The sequence below is a fragment of the Prionailurus bengalensis genome, chromosome X (assembly GCF_016509475.1).
Source record: "Prionailurus bengalensis isolate Pbe53 chromosome X, Fcat_Pben_1.1_paternal_pri, whole genome shotgun sequence".
Classification (NCBI taxonomy): Eukaryota; Metazoa; Chordata; class Mammalia; order Carnivora; family Felidae; genus Prionailurus; species Prionailurus bengalensis.
The window spans coordinates 92,532,463-92,552,867 of NC_057361.1; the positions used below are offsets into that span (position 1 = coordinate 92,532,463).

A 20,405-nucleotide genomic window follows, 5' to 3' on the forward strand; every position below is an offset into this window, starting at 1 on the left:
ATGGGGCCTACCATCAATGCTTAGAATGGTGGGAGACACCTATAAATAGATGAAGAATTCTAATGGAATATGGTAAGTGTACAGTTTGAATTTACATTGTCAGACTGCATAAAACAGAGGCAAAGAGCATAATCTCTTCTCTAGAACTGGGCTAGCCTGAATTTGGAGATTGGTTTCACCATTTCCTAGTTGTGTTGCTTTAGGCAACTTACCTAATGTCCCTGTGTTTTTCTTTCCTTATCTGTAAAATAGGAATTATTATAGTCTTTATCTTATAGAGGTGCTTTGAGGATTATAGGAATTAATTTTTTAATGTTTTATTTATTTTTGAGAGAGAGAGTATGAGCGGAGAGGGAGAGGGAGACACAGAATCTGAACCAGGCTCCAGGCTATGAGCTGTCAGCACAGTGCCCGACATGGGCCTCAAACTCATGAACTGTGAGACCATGACCTGAGCCAAAGACGCTTAACCAACTGAGCCACCCAGGTGCCCCTATGAGTTAATATTTATAAAACACTCAGTGTCTGACATATACCAAGTGTTTAATAAATTAAATGAAATCTGGTGGAGAGCACAATGAAAACTAAATTGCTTGGCTTAAGGGATAATGGGGTTAACCTTGTTTCTTCCTTACCACTTCTGATTTTACCTCTCTTAATGACCTTCCCCCTTCCTGTCACTTTAGGTTCAGAGCTTATTTAGGAAAAAAAAAAAGAGGGAGGCTTGGTGAGAATGCCTCTTCAGGGTGCAGTGCAAAGCCCAGCATCCTGCCACTCTTTCTACTTACCTACCTCACACACTTGGACCCTCAACCTTGCTCAGGCCCAGTCACCTGTGTGGCAAGGCCTAAGTCCTGGGGCCCTGACTAGTGGGCCTTAGGTGTTTCCCTGTGTTATTACCAGTCTCATCTCTTTTCCATCCCTCTTTGGGAATGGCTTTTAGCCCATCCCTGCCTGCTCTCCTCACAGAAAAGACTGTGGTGGGGGGTGGGGGGGCCCTGGGACTCGCAGGCAGACATTTTGCAGGGCTTTTGACAACCTCTGGCCAAAAAGGGTCCTTACCCTAGCCATTCCTTCCCTTGTTGCCTCTCTTCCACTGACTCCCACCCTTGTGGGGCTTCTGAGCCCAGTAGCGTCAGGGAGGGGGGAAAGGAGAGAAGAAAAAATCGCTAATAGCCCCTGTAATTATTTTTGTTTTGCTTTATTTATTTGCCGAGACAACTGTTTTGCCATATTGCTAGAACGTGTGTCTGCCGTCTCAGATTTGGCAGGCCAACTATGTCACTGCTTTAATGACTCCGGAGCCATGTCCCTGAGAGGTCGTCCTAATTGTTCCTGCCTCCTCAGCTCGGTGCCCTGGGTTTTGTCTGTCTGGAGGTTGCGGCTGGCCAGTGGGAAACGCATGCAGTCTCAAGCGCCTTCCCTCTGCCCACTGTCCACCTCCGCTTCTCTCAGATCAAAGCTCTTGAGACCTACTGCCGACCCCAGGAAAAGCTGGTAAACTCTTCCCCTTTGCCAGAGATAGGGAGGGAGATGCACTCAGAGAAGAAGCATGGCAGGTGCATGAAACGCTCCATTGAACGGTAGAAGGGCTGGGAGGAACGCTGTGCATCTCCCCTGCCTATTAACTGTCAAGGTCACTGAAACCTTGAGCCTCCTTTGAAAAGTTTCCCAGACCCTTTAGTTGCCAGAGTCCTAATAATTCCTTATATCCGGGAAAGGATTTGTAAGTATGTTCACACACATTTTTTTTTCTTACTTAAAAACCTGGTGAAGTAGATAGTATTATCATCCCATTTTACAGATGAAAAAAACAAGGTTAGAGAGATTAAGAAATTTGCTTATAATGTGGGAACCCTGAACTTTCTATTCCAAGCTCATGCTCTTTTCGACAATCTAGGCATGTCTCTTTGTCTTTCCTGTCCCTCCATTCCCAGAAAGGGTACAGATAAGCTGCTATAACAGCCTACCCCTCCTGTACCTCTCTCTCCATTTACGATATTTTCTTTGCGATCTCTAGTGCCCTTTAGCTGTACATGAGGCCTGAGCAGTGGCCTATGCCTTAGATCTCCCTTTCCCCCTCCCAGAGAGAAAGAAAGCTGAAGATCTGATTCCTACTATTGAACTGATGACTGATCCTTGGGTAATGGGCATTGTATGCAGGTTCTAGAGAGTTCCTCTTTTCAGCCAGGGCTCAGGCTTAAAGGAACAATGCTCACCTAATGGAGATTCAGACACCAAGGTCGGGTGAACGGACCCGTTTCACTGTCTCCTTACGGAGAAAGGAACGTATTTTAGCTAGAGCTGTCTATTTTCAAATAGTATTCAGCTATTTCAGGGGCAAAGAAGTGTGTAAGGTTCTTGCTCCTGATGTCTGCCTGAAGGGGGCTCAGTCAGTGCTGCTGCCGTTCTGGCTGGTGAGCAGTAGGGAAGTACACATATTAGCAGAGCCCTCACTCCTGGGACAAGTGGAGACCCTCTGTTCTGGGTAGAGGACCAACTGCTCCCAGAGAATACACGTGGGGAGAGCTATGGGTTGGGAGTAGAGGACCTTGGCTTCTCGTTCCACGTTTGTCATTGCTTCGTTGAGTAAATCCCTTTACCACTCAGTTCCCTGCTCCTGTCTATAAAATGCAGTGAAGCTCTCTCAAATATAAAATAAGCATTTGGATTGCACTGTGTACTTTTTCACACAAAGTACTTTGATCAGAAAGTCTGGTTTAAACTTAGGATGAGGAAACCGGCTCAGGAGGATTATGTGGCAGAGCCAGGATCTAAGCCCAATTGTGTTGGAAGGTCATGCTTCAGCGTCTTTATATGTTAGGTGAAGATAATGATGATGACAATGATGGAAGCCAATGAGTGCTTATCAGAAGCCGGACTCTGTGCTAAGGACTGTTACTTAATCATCACAACATATCAATAAGGACAGTACTCTTCTTATCCTCAGTTTAGAAATGCAGTGTGTAAAATGCTGAATGAGAAAGTGCTTTGGGATGTGCTTTCCTCAGTGCTGTCTGATTGCAAACCAGTCCTCTGCATCATTTTAATAGGCTCACCAGATGAGCCTGGTAGCCTCCAAGGGGAATGCACACTTGTCTGGGTCTCAGGTCAGAAGGTCAGGCCAGGATGGGGAAATGCCTACAGGAGACCCTCCTTCACCAGCAGGAAGGTGGGGTGTGCAGCATCCTCAGCTCTAACCTGTTGTTGCGTGAGCTGAGCTGCACATGACCAGCGAGCTCAGCGGGCACCTGTTTGGGAGCACCTGTTGTTCCATTTCTTCCTTGCCACCTTGACTGTTAGCCAAAGCATTTATTTCTTCCGTCTCCAGCCTCTTCAAGCAACTAGGGAGACACATCCCTTTCCCCAGTCCCTGTTCTGCCTTTGGTTTTCCCAGACAGGAGTTGACCTGTTAGCCTTGTCACTTTACCTCTGGAGTCTCAAGGGAACCAAATCTAACACACCAGCTGTAAGAGCATTGTATTTGGATCTGTGCCGGGACACCATAAAGATTGTGTCCTGTAGCTCATAAATTAAGAGATTTTATTGCTGGGCTCATGGAGTTTTGCTAGGCACTCAATCCATCTCTAGCACTAGCCCCCATCCTTCAGCAGTATCATTCTCTGTCCATAAAAGTCACCATTTGTGTTCCTTTCCAGACCTTTCCAGTGTATTGTCTGTCTGTTATCATGTTGCGACGAGATTTCAGGGAAAGGTATCCAGAAATGTCAGGGAGGCTGTGCCATCATGCAAACCAGATACCACGCCAGACAGGATAAAGATGAGCACGTTTCAGAGTCTGATGACAAGGTGGTGGTTTCGAGGACAGGCTGGTGTGGAATCAAGCGGTTGCCAGGGTTAACATTGCATTTTCCAAGACTTCCAACATTTTTTCAAGGCCTGAAATACCTCAACCCTTCATTTAGGTTTCTCCTGTCAGGCTTTTGAGTGCCTGTAGAGAAAGTCACATTGGCTGTGCAGGTTGGTGCCATCAAGTTCTCATCTTCTAAGCTCTGCCAAGCCCATGGTGCTATTCTATACACGCTTCTTTTTTTTTTTTTTTTAAAGTTTCTTTATGTATTTGGAGAGAGAGAGCACAAGTGGGTGAGGGGCAGAGTGAAGGAGAGACACAATCCCAAGAAGGCTCCACATGCCATGAATGCAGAACCCGACGTGGGGCTTGAACTCACAAACTGTGAGATCATGACCTGAGCTGAGATCAAGAGTTGGATGCTTCACTGACTGGGCCACCCAGGCGCCCCTACCCGCTTCTGTTTTTTTTTTTTTTTTAAATTCTTGGGTTGTCTTCCTTTCGAAAGTCCCATAGATGGGGATCCATTTTGTTGCCTTCTGCCCCCCCCCCCACCATCCGCCTCACAACAGAAAAGCTTGTCCCATACCTCACAGAGAAAAGTCTTTGAGATGTTAACTTCCTCCACTCCGTGCCAAATCTTATATTTGTATCCAATTTCATTTTACTTTTGGAGGTGTTTCTATTCCTTTCTAAGACTGATCTCTGCACCTCTGCTCTTGGTCCTCTACCTCCTTCCTCCATTTGTTTCTCAGATGCTTAATCTTCTTCACTCAATGCTCCCCTTATCAACCCTTGAATGTGTTCGAGTGTCACCACCCATAATAAAAATTCTCATTCAGTCTCCATTTGTATCGTTTTTGTCTCCCGTTCCTTTTGCCACCCATCACAGTTGAGCTTCTGTCTCCATGACTCATTTCTACCACATCAGAACATTAACAGCAGCTAATATCTATTAAGTTCTTACTATGAATCAGGCACTGTGTTGGGCACATTATATGAACAGTCTTCTTCGATTCTCACAACAACCCTCTGACCTAAGTACTATCGTAAGCTCCATTTTACCCACAAGGGTGGTTAGAGCTTTTGAATGACTTATTCAAGGTTACATGGTCCAGTGAGTGATAGAGCTGGGATTTGAACAGAGGTAATCTGACATAAGAGCCCACACTTTAACTCAGTTACCCACAGACTTGTTCTGTAAAGGCCTAGGCAGTGAAGCTTTTAGGCTTTGCATCCAACATGGTCCCTGGTGCTACTGCACAGCTCCGTTCTTGTGGTGTGAAAGCAGCTATAGACAATATATAAATGAATGAGAGTGACTGTGTTTCAATAAAGCTTTATTTATGGACAATGAAGTTGCGGTTCCTGTAATCTTCACAGGCTATAAACTGTCCTACTTCTTCTTCGGAATTTTTTTCAGGCATTTAAAACCATGAAGACCATTTTTAGCCTGCAGTCTGTACAAAAACAGGTGATGGGTTGTGGTTTGCTGACTCCTGCTCTAACCATGCCATTATTCAGGGCTTGTCGGAATATCAAATCCAATGGATTAGCTCTTAATGCTGTTGATACAACCCACTTTTTCTCCTCCCATGATTTTGAAGGCAATACTCACTTCCAGTTTTCCTTCTACCTTTATAAATCCATTAGTCTCTTCTGAGAGTCTCTTTTCTCCCGTCTACCTTTCAAATGTTGGTATTTCCCGGGATCAATCATTGACTTCTTTCTTTCTTTCTTTCTTTCTTTCTTTCTTTCTTTCTTTCTTTTTTTGTTGCTCTGGTAGAGTAATTGATCCTACTTCCATGACTAACACTGGCTGTTAATGTAATAACTCAGAGCATGGGCATCTGAGTTTACTTTCCTGGGTTTAAATCCTGGCTCTAATAGATACTACTTGTGTGACCTCATGGGGTTGTTGTGAAGGTTAAATGATTTATGATTTGGAAAATTCTCAGAACCATGTTGTTAACATAATACATGCTTAATAAAATATTCATCATCATCTTGTTATTATTGATTGGATATAGACATCCTAATCTATATCTCCAGCTCAGACTTCTCCTTCGAGTCCTACACCTATACATCTAATCGCCTATTTAACATCTGTAACCTAGATGTCCTACTGGCACCTTCACTTCAACATGTTCCAAACTTAATACATCATCTCTCTCCCACTCCCAACCCCCCCCCCAATGCTAACCTGCTATTTTCCTCCATACTTCCTTATTCTTGTTAACAGCATCACTGTCCACTCAGTCACTTAACCAAGAAAGCTGGGAATCTAGTTTAATGTCAGAAAAAAAGTGACATGAGACACCCAGCTTTAAAGCCAAGAGGAGACTGAACATTTTAAATCCCCCTCAGTGGGGATTTGAGATTAGCTATGTGATTGATTTGAAAAATTTCCTCTCTCCCCTTTCCTAATCTCCTCCCCTTTATTCCTGCCAGAATGATCTTCTCTCTCTCTTTTAAACGTGATGTGTCCATTTCTAACTCCTTACCTTTGACCACACAATTCCTTTCATCTGAAAGGCACCCCCCCATATATCTCCAAATGCCATTCATCACTCAAGAGCTAGAACACCCACGAAGTCATCTTGACTTCTCTCATCAACAAGATAAGGTATATTTTGGAATTGAGAGCTTATATTTTTAAAATGAATTTCACTATTACATATGTCATACTTTACAAAACGTTTTGTCACAAGTCTATAAATCATACTGTTTCAACTGGATTATAAACATCTTAGGTTCACAGAGCATAGGATGTTCTCTTTTGTGAATTCTCGATAGTGTCTCACACAGGTCCCCTTTTGCCTTCAATCACTCTTTCTCTGGCTCCTCTCCCTCCAATAAACATGAGCCACAAAGTTCTACTTTAACTATTCACTTTTATCCTTCTTTTGACTGTCTCTCTTGGAGATTTTTAAATCCGTTTTTAGAGATAATTTTTGTAGACCTATATCTATGACTTCCCAAATTTTCACTTCATTTCCTAACCTGTCTCTTGAGCTGCAGTCCCACGTCTCAAAGTTTTTGGTGGATGTTTTCATGAGGATGTCTTGCCTGACGTCAAACTTAATACTATATTGAAATCTTAACTCATCATCTTCCCATCTCACCCCACCTTCACATGTCCTTATGGCATCATCATCTTCTGTCACCTGGATAAAACTTGCAGTCATCTTTGACTACTTTCATCACACATATACAGTCATTCACTATAGTATATCTACCGTCCCCTTATGGTATCTTTTACACCCCATCCTTTTCAGGTCCATTATAACAACAACCATAATAACAACTCTAGCAGTTAACATGTAATGAATGTTTGCTATGGCTGGGCACTGGGCTAAGTGTTTTATATTTATATTTTATATTTTCATCTGCATAGCATTACGAAGTAGGTATTCTTAGTATCTTCTTTTCATAGATGAGAAAACTAAGGCTCAGAGTGGCAGAGTGAGAATCACACCAAAATGGGTTTGGACTTAGCTTCCTTACTTAACCACAGTGCTACTTACTCCTCGTCCCTAGATTTCTATAATTGCTTCCTAACTGCCGTGCCTTCTATTTCTTGCTCCTCCACCAATCGTTCCTGTAGACCGTTTCCAGAATAATCATCTCCAAACATTGCTACCATTATTTCATTTCTCATCTCAAAATCATTTGCTATCTCCCTTTTATTCACTGAATTAAATGTAGTCATAGCCCAACATATCAGGCCCTCCACACTCTTACCACAACCTAACTTTCTAGCTCTGTCTCCTGGAAGCATATACCTCCGCGAAAGGATTCAACCACAGTGTTCTACTCAGCCATACCATGATGTCATGTCTGCTCCTATCATCTACTCACTCCTGACCCTGTTGTGAGTTCCTAGAGGGAAAAGGATGGGTGTGCATGTTCGTACCCCACAGTGCCTTCCACCTAGTCTACACGTGATGAATATATGTCAAATGTTTGACAGTAGGGACTCAGTTACCACTTGGAGATTGTTTAATTACTCCTTCACACTCTCCTCTTTCTTTCTTTACCAATAGTGTTCTCATTTTCTATTCCTTAGCATAATTACCCTACAAAAATGTAAAAATCCTCTTCTCTGCAGTACCAACATCTTAGGAAAACCATGTCATCAGCTTTTTCCTCTGTTTATCCCGAAACATACCTTCCCGTCAATCTTTCTTCATTGCTTGCAAGTTATCATTAGACTAAATTGTACTAATCTAGGAAAGGTTTCTGGAGATGACCGCTGTGTGAAGATGATAACACAGCCTATAGCATAAAGTCCTCTGGTGGCTCTTGAGGTGAAATATTTTATGTAAGCTGCAGACTTTTAGGCCATGTTCAGCACTGGCCAGGGCCCCCGAGTGACTGTATCTAAGAGATGGCAAGGGAAGTGACAACTGGGAGGCTTAGTTCCAAATGCAGATATTATAAATCTCCAGATGTTCTTACATCCAAGAGAGAAAGCATTCTCATTTTTTACTGAATCTTTTTTAGTTTAGCTTATTTGTTTGTGTTTTAGATCCTTGCTGCTTTCTGGGCATTGCCACAGATTAGGGACCACAATGGCGAGGGACAGGATGGAATGCCTTTATAGTTCAGGAAGATCATGGTGTTTTATGTTTAGGCAGAGATTTCATTTATTTATAAGGATTGTTTATAACATCTGCTCAGTGGTTCCAGTCATCCAAAGTAATATTTATCAAACTTTTTGACAGTAACCCACGCAAGAAAAACATTTTACATTGGACCCAATATACACACAAACCTGTGCACATGTACACACATACACACACACGTACGTTACTGAACAAAAGTGTCATTAAACAATGTCCACTCTTACTATACATGATTCACATTTTTCTCTTTTTATCAATTTAATTTAAAAACAGTTGTGGTGAACTGCTAATCTGATTTCAAAGTACATTAATGAATCATTGCCAACACTTGAAAAACACTGGTTTAAAGGATGGAAACAAAAAGAGATGATAAGATGTTCTGTTTTGTGCTACTAGAAGGAAGTATACATTGCATGCAATTGACAAGCTGGCAAGGAACAGTTCTTAAGCCACAACTAAAGACCAAAGTCCATAGTAGGGATAACAAAAATAATTAACTGTGGTGTACTGGTTTTGTTAGCAGCTTTACACAATTCTTTGTTTAAAATTGAACTTGTAATTTTTGCATATGTGTGTGTGTGTGTGTGTTGTGCCTTTTGCTGCATAACATGCTACCCAACTATATGGTAGTCTATTTCGATGTTTACAAGGATGGAAGAGTTCCACATTCTTCTGCGAATTAGATAGAAAGCTGTGGCCCTTTTTCAAAGATTATTCATAAATAAGATATTGAGATTATTTATTTGAACATACAATCCCTTTATTACTACATGGAATAATACTAGCTACCTTTCATGAATTTGCTATGGTTTTTTTTCCCCAGTGAGGGCTATACGACATTATTGAAGCATTAGGGTTATATAACGTACAGAGTATTAAGGGGTGCATCATGGGGCCAAGGGGACTGTACAGTATTTTAGAAACTGGGTATAGTCACCAGTTGCTCGGATAACTGATTGGCTCAAAGATCTCTCCCCTAAACAGATGTTAGTTCTTCCAAAGTTGCATTGTAGTGAGAATGCAGCAAAAAGACAAGATAGATTTGAGCTGTAGTTTGAGAGATTTTGTGATGCTGTAAAGATCTTTCTGAACATCAATTCATAGTTTCTTGCATTTGCATTCAGAAGTTCTTGAGGGGGAAAAAATAAGGAATGGGTGGCAACCAAGTAGATGGTACACAGTGCAAGCAAGCTTTTTCACTGAATACCCTTTGATATATTTTCATTAAACATTTTTTAATGTTTATTCATTTTTGAGAGACAGAGAGACAGAGCACGAGCGGGGGAGGGGCAGAGAGAGAGGGAGACACAGAATCCGAAGCAGGCTCCAGGCTCTGAGCTGTCGGCACAGAGCCTGATGCGGGCTCGAACCCATGAACCATCAGATTGTGACCTGAGCTGAAGTTGGAAGTGCAACTGACTGAGCCACCCCAATGCGGGTCTCAAACCCATGAACCGTGAGTTCATGACCTGAGCAGAGATCAAGAGTTGAATGCTTAACGGACCAAAATACCAAGGAAAACAAAAATGACAACCAAAAGAGCTTTCTGACAATGAGGAGACAGTACAATGTAGGCCAAGGAGAAATGCAAGATTTGTAGGAAGAAACTGGATGTCCCAAACCTGCCTCCACCATTTACTAGCTGTGCAATACTGGGCATACCACTTAACATGCCTGATCCTGTCTCCTCAACTGTTAAATGGGAGCATAGCTAATATAGACCCTGTAGTGAAGATTATTTAAGATAACATATTTGTAGCACTCAGCACATAGAAGATTGTGGTAGACAGAATAATAGCCCTCTAAATATGTCACCACAGTCCCAGAACCTGTGAATGTGTTAGGTTACATGGTTAAAGCGATTTTTTTTTTCAGGTGGAATTAAGGTTGATAATTAGATGACCTTCAAATAGGGACACTATCCTGGATTATCCAGGTGGGCCCAGTGCCCTCACGTGGGCTCTTTTTTTTTTTCTCAATATATGAAATTTATTGTCAAATTGGTTTCCATACAACACCCAGTGCTCATCCCAAAAGGTGCCCTCCTCAATACCCATCACCCACCCTCCCCTCCCTCCCACCCCCCATCAGCCCTCAGTTTGTTCTCAGTTTTTAACAGTCTCTTATGCTTTGGCTCTCTCCCACTCTAACCTCTTCATGTGGGCTCTTAAGAGCAGCAGGAGAAGGTGGAATAGTCAGAGAGAGATGCAAAGGAAGAAGAGGTAGGAGAGATTCAAAGTGTGAGGGGCACTCAACCTGCCCTGACTGGCTTTGAAGTTGGAGGAACTGGGCAGTGGATCAAGGAATGTGGGGGGGGCCTTCAACTGACAAACAGCAAAGAAATTGGGACTTCATTCCTACAACCGCAAGGAAGTGAATTATACCAACAACCTGAATGAGCAAAAAAATGGATTCTCCCCTAGGGCCTCCAGAAGGAAATGCAGCCCTGCATTATACAAATATATTATTGTTATAATTCTGCTAAACTTGTGGTTGTTATGGCCACGATAGAGAACTAATACAAAGATGTTCAATCATCAACAGCAATTGCTATTGTTAATTTAGGGTGATCATAGAAATCCCAGAAATTAGTGATTTACATTGTCTATTATAAGATTATTGATGACCCACTAATGGGATCTTCTTGAAAATCAATGGATGTTGGGCAACCCCAGTTCGAATCGAAGCTGTGGGTCTCAAACACACCAAAGGTCTGGGACCCAAAGGTAGCATATGCCAGTGAATTAAGTTTCTGGAGAATCAAGTGCTTAGTGGTTTTATTGGAATGTATGCAATTTATTAAAATGTATAGAATATTTGGAATTCATAGGTGCTATATCTATCGTATTTTACAGGTGAGAATATGGAGCCGGTAGAGAACATTGTGGGCTGGGAGGAGGTAGGGCATTTCTCATTCTTCTCACCTGTAAAATAGTGATAGGGATAGGGTTTACTTAAGTCATTATGTCTAAAATGAGTAAGTTACTTGCTTCCTTTGAGCTTCGGTATTGTCCATAAAATAAAAATGATAATGTACCTATTTTATGCAGTTGTCCTGTGGGTTTAAATGAGATACTGCACGTAAAATGCTCGCCACATAACGTAGCACCTTCTAAGTGTTAACTGTTGCTGTTGGGCTGACCTTTGTAAGATGTGTTGATAAGGAAAGGTATTATGTAATAATACGTCATTACTTTCTGAGGGAAAAATCAGTGTAGCTTAGGTGGAGATTTATATATAATATTTTTGTTCCTTTGGTGGACTCAGATGTAAAAAGTTTCTCTTTTGAGTTTCTCTGCTATGCCTTGACCTACATCGTTTATTTAATAAAACAATTTTTTAACATTTATTCATTTTTGAGAGGGAGAGAGACAGAGCATGAGTGGGGGAGGGGCAGAGAGAGAGGGGGACACAGAATCAGAAGCAGGCTCTAGGCTCTGAGCTGTCAGCACAGGGCCCCACGCGGGGCTCAAACTCACGGACCGTGAGATCATGACCTGAGGCGAAGTCGGACGCTCAACCGACTGAGCCACCCAGGCGCCCCTACATCGTTTTTTTTTAAACCCAAACCATTTGACACCTACCCTGTGAAGTAAGGGTTACTATTCACCCATTTTACAGATTGGAATCGGGCAAAAAATCTGGCAATATTTAGTTCTGCCCCTGGAATGCTATTTCAGGCTTGATTTTTTCACAGTTGCTTCACTGAAGGATGTGTGTCTGTGTGTGTGTGTGTGTGTGTGTGTGTGCATGTGTTTGCCTACTGCATGTATTTGCAAATATGCAGAAAGAGCCTCACTAGTAACTTTCTACCTTCATAATTTTGAGACATGCCATATAGAATAGGGCTACTTCTGACTTCAGTCTTATTCTATGGAGTGATTTTGTCAGGAACACCTTTAATTCTTTCTGAATAATATTTGTTTGGGGGCTCCCATTCTTTTGAAATTTATTTTACTTTTGGGTGTCTGTGTAAAGCCCAGTGTGATTCACGCCAATTAGGAATAGAGGCTAGGCACCCAAGACATCACATCTAGTGATTAGTTGACTAGCAAACTAAAATTATTGACCAAGTCATATTAATTATAATGATATTTTCCATGTATTGATTGTTCACAATATGCCAACGTCACATAGTGTCTCATTTAATCTCCATAACAACTCAGGGTCAGCAGGTACTATTATTAATCCCTTTATACTGATGAGGAATCTGGGGCAGGGAGACAAAGTACCTCGTACGAGTTTATATAGCTAGTTATTTGTGGGCAGGATCAGGAATTGAACTCAGGTCTGTGTGAGTCCCCAAGTCCAAGTCCTCCTGGTAAGGAGAACAGTCCTATGGTCTGACTCCCCTTAAATCAACTCTCTTGCCCACACTTAAGGCTTTTACACTGGATAATGGGAGAAGTGGACCTAGGGAAAGTTTATATTTTAGAGTTTTTTAAAAAAGTGATAAGTCACTTGAATTGTCCCTGTGTGCCCCGTAGATAATGGTTTATTTTCCAATGACTTTCAGATGCTTTTTGGGATAAACTCTAGTCCAGTGCCTCTCAAATCTTAACATTTGAACAAATCACTGGGGAAACTTCTTAAAAATTAGATTCCAATTTATTAGGTCCGAGGAAGAGTTTAAGATCCTGTACTTATAAATACCTCCCAGGCACCAGGGTGGCTCAGTCAGTTAAGTGTTGGACTTCGGGCTCAGGTCATGATCTCACAGTTCATGAGTTCGAGCCCCGCATCGGGCTCTGTGCGAACAGCTCGGAGTCTGAAGCCTGCTTCAGATTCCGTGTCTCCCTCTCTCTCTGCCCCTCCCCTGCTCGTGCTCTGTCTGTCTCTCCCTCTCAAAAATAAATAAACATTTAAAAAAATAGCTCCCGGGGGATGGTGGTGCTACTGGTGTGGGGACCACACTTGGAGTAGCAAGGCCCTAACCTGCTCCATCCCAGCCTCTTCTTACTAACTTTGTGATAGCCTCACGACAGTGTAGAAGTTCTTCATATCATCCTTCTGGATTATAACAGACGTGTTTGCATTGGCCTATTTTATAGATCGTGGGGAGAAAAAACCGCAAAAAACTGGGGTGGGATTAATTGAAACCAGGTATCAAAGCTAAAGAATGGAGGTAGGAAAAACACCCTACCCCCCCCCCCCAGAAACCTTCCTTCTTCTCATACTCTACTATAAAAACCATCTGCCTTGTCTTTTCTGCTTCTTTTGTTTTAATTTCTCAGGAAGTGTGTGAATGTGTGTGTGTGTGTGTGTGTGTGTGTGTGTGTGTGTCTGTGCCTGTGCATGTGTGTGTCTTGGGGGCACGTGGTGGGTGAGAAGGCAAGTCACAAGGATATGGCAATAAACATGGTAAACATAATCGTGGCACAAAAGTGGAGGGTTGTGATCTTGGTAAACTTGGTTTTAGTTTCCTCTTTGACTTCCTGGAAAGATCTTCAGAGAGCTTTGGGCAGGAAGTCTTGGGTTCTGGTTGGGGCTCTGTCGCTAGCCACCTGTGTGATTTTGACAAGTCATTATCATCCTCTGGGCCTCAATTTCTCCATAGGTGAAATGACAGCATTGGCTCCTTCTCCCATCCCTGTTCATTTCCCACTATGGGCTTTTGAAAAAGCTGGGGCAATTGCATCGGCTACCAGCATTTGAGTAGTAACTCCACAATGAGTGATGGCAAACCAAACCTCGGGAATTTGCAAAGTTCCCCGGACCCAGTGAACTGTGAATTTTTTGCTTGGCCCCACCAGCTTTTATTTATTTATTGAAATCATCTGCTATCGCTCAGTGGTGCACGCCGCACACATTTGTTTAGGAGACCACAGCCAGATCATTCAGGCCTCATTCTTTGCAATCAGGATGGGTCTGTTGGTCTCAGTGCTCAAAGGAGTTGAGAGAGCCATCAACAGAAGGAAAGCTCCCGTGAGTTTTGGAAAGAATGACAAATCTCGGCTACGAAGCTCTGGATTCAGTGGCTAGCCTCAGCTTAGCCCTGATCTACAACAGAAGACTGCAATTTCTCCCTAGAATGAGGCATCATTTCTGCCAGAAGGATGCAAACTTTGTGATACCCCTCCTTGAAAACCTGGAAAATGACCAGACCAGGTTGGGCTGGTTTAGACTACAGGGCGCTTTGGGGAGAAAGTTCCTGCCCCTCTCATTCCGCACCAGCTAACTAGAGGCTTCTGAACAGCTTAGTGTACTTAGTTAAAAACAAGCATAAAGCAGGCAGAAATGTTTTGGTCCCTCTCTTTCAGTGATGGAGCCACGGCAAGAAACAAATTGGAATATTTGGAAGCAGGCTGGAAGGAAATAGCATGACACATTTGAAATATCCATTCGATAATTAAGCACCTGAACGGCTTGTAGATTGGGATTTAATATGCTAAGGGGTGAAATGGGATGGTAAAAGTGAAAATGTACTCCAGTGCTCCCAATTCTCTGGTTCTAAGGAATTCTATCATTGTTCACTCAGTGTTTACAAAGCAAGTCATAGGCAGTTTTACCGTGCTTCACATCGGAATCAATTTTCTGGACTAATTCCATCCTCAGCTGAGCGAAAGAAAGCAAACACCTGGATGGTTTTCTTTCCATGTGTTTCAAAACATCTTTGGGTTCTCTCCTAACCCTCTTCTCTTCTTCCCTACCGTATCTTTAATTTTTTGGCCCACCCTTCTCTAAGCACGTATGGTCCTGCGTGTCATTCGGGTAGTTAATTCTAGAAAGCATGGAATCATAGGACTGTTGCTCTTATAGTTGGCAGATATTTGGTGCAGGTTTCTATGTTGGAGCATACACCAAAGGCAGGGAACCTGTGTCAACACAGCCAGGGACTGCATCGGTTCTGTATCCCTGCACTACCCAACTCCATGTCCTTTGAGTAACTGTGGATCAGGACCCACTGTGGCAGTCAGATATACACATCACCAAGAACAGAGCAGAGACCTGTACCTTCCTTAGGCTGCATCCTTGTAGACACTTTCAGTTCTTCCCCAAGTATGAAGCTGCCAGTTCTTTCCTACCTGTCTGCAACCTGGTCTTTGCTATTTATGGGGAAGTATAATTTTAACCTATCTAAGAAGATATTTGCTTATGATTGCCTAAAACAAGTAACAGCATGGGCACCTTTTCAGATCCTACTCGAGTACTCCTCATTCTGTTCTGTCTCTAGGCTCTAGGCAGGGAGCATTAGGATAAATTGCCCAATGCAATGTAAACAGTTTCACTTAATGCAGAATCTGTTTTTCTCATTTGCTGAATTGGAAGGAGGTAATTCATTGTATTCTGGTAATATAGTAATAAATAGAAAGTTTAACAGAAGAGCCTGGGTGCTTTGGAAGCACAAATTCAAACATTCCCCTCTTTGCTACAGCAGCACAGAGCCCAATTGCATGGGATTGATCCGGGTCCTTGAAAAAATACACACATACACACACACACACACACACACACACACACACTGTGTGTGTGTGTGTGTGTGTGTGTGTGTATGATACCACTTTAGGAAAGCATCACACACACACACACACACCCCGTGTGCATATATATATATATATATATATATATATAGTAAAACTCCATGAAAGCAGCATCTCCAAGAGACCAAAACATAGATTTCAAGTGGCACTCAGTTTTTCCTTCAACCTCGTGAACAGAGCAAAAGCAGCTCCTCTTGACCCGTGGATTTCCTTTATTCCAGGCTAGATATTGGCTCTGAAACGAATGTGCTACTATGTGAATGTATTTTCATGCCTTTTGAGTTAGAATAAGTAGATGTTAAAGTGTGAGTGAAAGGTACCATTTGACATCATTTATATGTCAGCTCGTTAAGAATCTGTGGGAAAGGAGACATGATATAAATCATCTGTACCAAAATACAAAAAAAAAGTCTTAGACCAACAAAAGGCAATCATGAATGCTGATATACAAACTTGCCATATTTGTTAAATGCCATGAGGATAAATACATGGTAATAGACAAGGTCTGGGGGCCATACCAATGTAGTAATTATTTCTTGTTTGAAGTGAGGACTGACATGCACAATCTCTAAAGGGAACATTATTGATTTGTCTGTGTCTCTCGTATTCATATAATAAACTCGGGTAAAGTTCAGAGATCCTGTCTTCCACACTGGTCTTTAGGCTTCAGGCTTTTCATGAGGGAGTGATAACCTTGCTAGCCACTAAGCCATCAGCACATATCTGACCATGGACAGAAACATAGGTTGGCAGTGGGGAAAAAGCCCTTTTCCTAGCCACATTCTTAGAGACCATGGAGAAATACCAGGATTTGCAAATACAGCTCAGTACCCGTGTGTGTTGGGGGGGGGGGATGATAAAGTCAGTATATGTGTTTGAAGGGAGGGGGGTGTTTCCTTTAAAGCAGAGATCTGACTGATGTCCCCCCCCCCCATTTGCCTTTCCTAGTGCCTTTAAGGAAGCCAGAAAAATGAATCTGGTCATTTCTTAAGTTTGAAAGATATAAAACAGAAAGAAGGTAAAAGGACTCTCATGAGTTCACCCCAGCTCTCTGTATCTTAAAGTGGCTTTTGGCAAAAGGGCCAGGGTCCTTATTCCCATGCCCATCTCCCAGGAGGATTTTGAGGAAGCCTGGGAGCAGGCTCCCCAGGGAGCTGGATACTTCCTCAGGGATGGAGCAGATCACTGTCCAGGGGGTAGGGCAGAGCTCTGGTTTAGGAGAGCATCCGGAACGAAAACGATGTTTTGGTCATTGCCAAGAGCCACCTTGTCCTAACACCCCTGAGAGCTGTACCCCCATCGCATCTCTCTTCCTGTGTCCCAAAACAATCTGTTGCTGGCTTTGCTCTGCTCCCCACTACCCCAGCCCACAGCCAGCCAGCCAGCCAGCGCCTCCCAGCCCTCAGCATCCCAGCACCCTCACTTAACCCGCACCTCGCCACCCCTTATGGCAGTGCTCTCTTGCAGCGAAGCACAGGGTACAGGGCCGCCTGTCGACTTACCCCGGGCCGAGCGGTCTGTTCGGATCTGCGTCGTCTGGTGTCCGCGAGCCAAGGCGCGCGGTGCGGCCGCCTTACCGGACTCGGTCTCCGACCGGCGGCGGCGCGCAAACAGCAGCCGCCCGGGACAGCCCCGGGCCTGGAGGCTGCCCAGCGGTGGGCAGAGCAGCACCGGGAAAGGGGCGGGGTGCGGCGAGAGGCGCAAGTGCTGGTCCTACCTTGGTTTTTCTCCCTTCGCTCCTCAGTTATCCCCAAACTTCCCTGTGGCCGGCCGGCCCTCCTCACCTTCCGCCTCCGTCAGCGCCCCCAAACTCTTGGCGCCACCCGCCCCCTGCCGTGTGCTCTCTCGCTTCTCCCCGCTGTCTGACCCCACCTGGGCAGCTCCGAGGGCACGCACGCCCTTCACGCCGCCAGCCGCACAGCAGGAGCAGGGGAAGAAACTGACACGGGGAAACGGACAAGGGGAGCCGGCACGGGAGTGTGAACGAGAGAGAGAGAAAGAGAGAAGAGACAGGGAGAGCGAGACAGGGAGAGCGAGGCACACAGAGAGAACCGCATTTACACTCTGACATGCACAGACGCACACCCCAGCTCCGGCTGCCAGGTAGCGGCTGGCGGGAGACCCGGCCACCCCTCCAAATCTTTCTAGACTAAAGGGTTCTGTCCCCTTCCGCTGCCGCTTCTGGAAAATGCTATACAACGAAGGGGAGAGAAAAGCAGAGAGGGGTGGGGAGGGGAAAATCGAGGAGGTACGCTCCCTTTCTCCTCCCCACCCCTAGCTCCAAAAATGTCCAACCCTGAGCTCTTCCTTCTCCCTTCTATCTGCTCCCGGCTTCCCTCTGCTCCCGTTCTCTCTTTCTCCCTCCCTTAGGGTGTCTGCGAGCTGCGGAGAACCCGTCGCGGTTGAGGGGTGTGCGTGTGTGTGTGTGTGTGTGTGTGTGTGTGTGTGTGTGTGTATGGAGGGGGAGAAAGCGGCGGATGGCTAAAGCACCTCTCACCTCCCCCAGCCCCGGCCGGCCAAGGCCTTACACACCCCCAGCTCTCGGCAGGGGCGGGCGGGGCGGGGCGGGGGAGGCGGGGAAGGGGGAGGGAAAGAGGGAGGACGGGGCAGCCTGCAGGGGCAGCAGCTACTGCCTTCTCTGCAGCTCGGTGGCCAGGGGTGGAAGGAAGCCGCAGCCGCAGCCCCAAGTCAGCCCCCGCTGCCCCGTCCCACCGCCTCATCTCTCCCCCCTCGGTACGGAATTTTCTGTTTCGTTCGTTTGCTCTCCCCGGGCCTCCCCCTCCCCTGGGTGGTGGCAGAGACTTGGGCGGGGGGGCGAGCGCGGGCGCGGGTAGAGGCGACCGGAGCGCCTCGGGGCGGTTGGGTTGCAGAGTCTCTTTTTTGCCCCCTTGGCTTGAGTACCCCTTGCTTTGGACAGTGATCCCCCCCACCCCCACCCCTCCCAGCGCAGGCCCGGTGCTGGTGCTGGTGGGGCTGCGTTGGCAGCCACGGGTCGTCCCGGGGGAAGGGTAGTTGAGCCAGTGAGAGCGTGTGCTAGCGGCCGTGGACAGCCGGACAGTGGGACCCTGAGTCGCCAGGGGCTGACCTGGGGTCGTCTGGGCTGGCTTCGGTCCTTGACGGGTCTAGTGTAACCCAGTGCGGGCAGCCCGGGAGCTAGCCCAATTTCCCCATTGGTGTCCCTCTCACCCTTAGGGTCGGTCCTGCCAAGACCAGCCTAGATTGAAGCGGAGTGGTGAGTGGGGACGGATAGTGCTATTGTAGGATGAGGGAGTAAGTTGCTTAGTGGTGGCAGTGGCTTCTATGTGTGTGTGTTGTGGGGGGGGGCAGCGTCACCGGACACTTGGGCGACTCTTTGATCTTTGCGCCTTTGTGTCAGGTGAGGCAGCCCCCCCACCCCCACCCCCCCATCTCTGACCTTATACTCTAGCGCCCAGAACGCAGACCGTCTTGAACCTTCCCGGGACCAGCCAAAATGCTCCACCCCCACCACAAGCCTGCGACTACTACCTGCAACCTGCGGGCACTCAGGTCCACGCTGGCAGCATGTCGTGGCCCGACCGCACAGCCCCAAAGCTCGGCTTTGTCTTTTATTTCCTTCACTACCTTTCTTCGGAAAGGAGGGTGCGAGGCTCTGCCTTTCTGAGCGCTGGGCTGGTACCTGAAACCCTTTTCCCTACCCATTCCCACAGTAATCCGGAGCTCAGAGAATGCTCCACTGTTCTTTCAGCTGTCGCCTGCACGCACGCTGTGAGCCCGAGTCGACCTCCAGAAAGAGCCAGAACCTTCTGCCCGGTCTAAATGGCCAAGTGTTGCATTGCCTTGTCATTGAAGCTGGCGTAGTTATGTCTAGTGTGAGCCCTAGCAACTCTCCTAGGCTACCCTGGGAAAGTCCCTCGGGGCACCGAGCAAGACAAGTTTTTCTGTTGTCCTCAGTCTCCTTCACCCTGATGTGGCCCAATATTCTGGAGAGTCTGAAGCTTTGTGTGGGAGCAAGGCATCAGAGAAAAGTATTGCCTGGGGGATGAAGGGTGTGTGTTTGTGTGAGCGAGGAGGGACAAGGGTGAGGCAGAACGGTTCCAGAATCGAGTGATTTTTTTTTCATCTACATCGTGGCCTAATGTACTTCCTGGAGTGTTTAAACCTTTCTGCCTTTCTCCCTTTCAAAGGGAGTTTTACTGTGGCCAACAACCTCAAATGTACATACAGCCTTCCAGACAAAAGAGGTCAATGTTGCGATTGAGCGGGTCCCTCTTTTGGCTAGAGGGGTGAGTAGGTTATGTGGCTCTGGACAAGACCTTGGGGCATCTCCCTTTCTCTGACCAAAGGGTAGTTTAGCTGAGGCTTCTAAGCCAAGCCTAGGATATAACCAGGAGCAACGCACAGGGAGAGAAGAAAAGTCCTTTTCTTGTGAGCCTTCTCCTTCAAAGGCCTTGTCTATAGTGCAGTTGCCTTTAACATATGGAGATTATGGGTGTTTTTGAGTTG

General features: G+C 45.4%; 1 protein-coding gene across 1 annotated transcript in view; it reads right to left on the bottom strand.

Annotated features, from left to right (window-relative positions):
- The window catches only part of TRPC5 (transient receptor potential cation channel subfamily C member 5), a 268,250-nt gene extending 249,810 nt beyond the window's left edge, over window positions 1-18,440 (bottom strand). The window contains exon 1 of the mRNA XM_043569889.1: window positions 17,423-18,440. The gene's annotated coding sequence lies outside the window, so the exon portion shown is untranslated. The remainder of the gene's footprint in view (window positions 1-17,422) is intronic.
- Window positions 18,441-20,405: the final 1,965 nt, after the last annotated feature.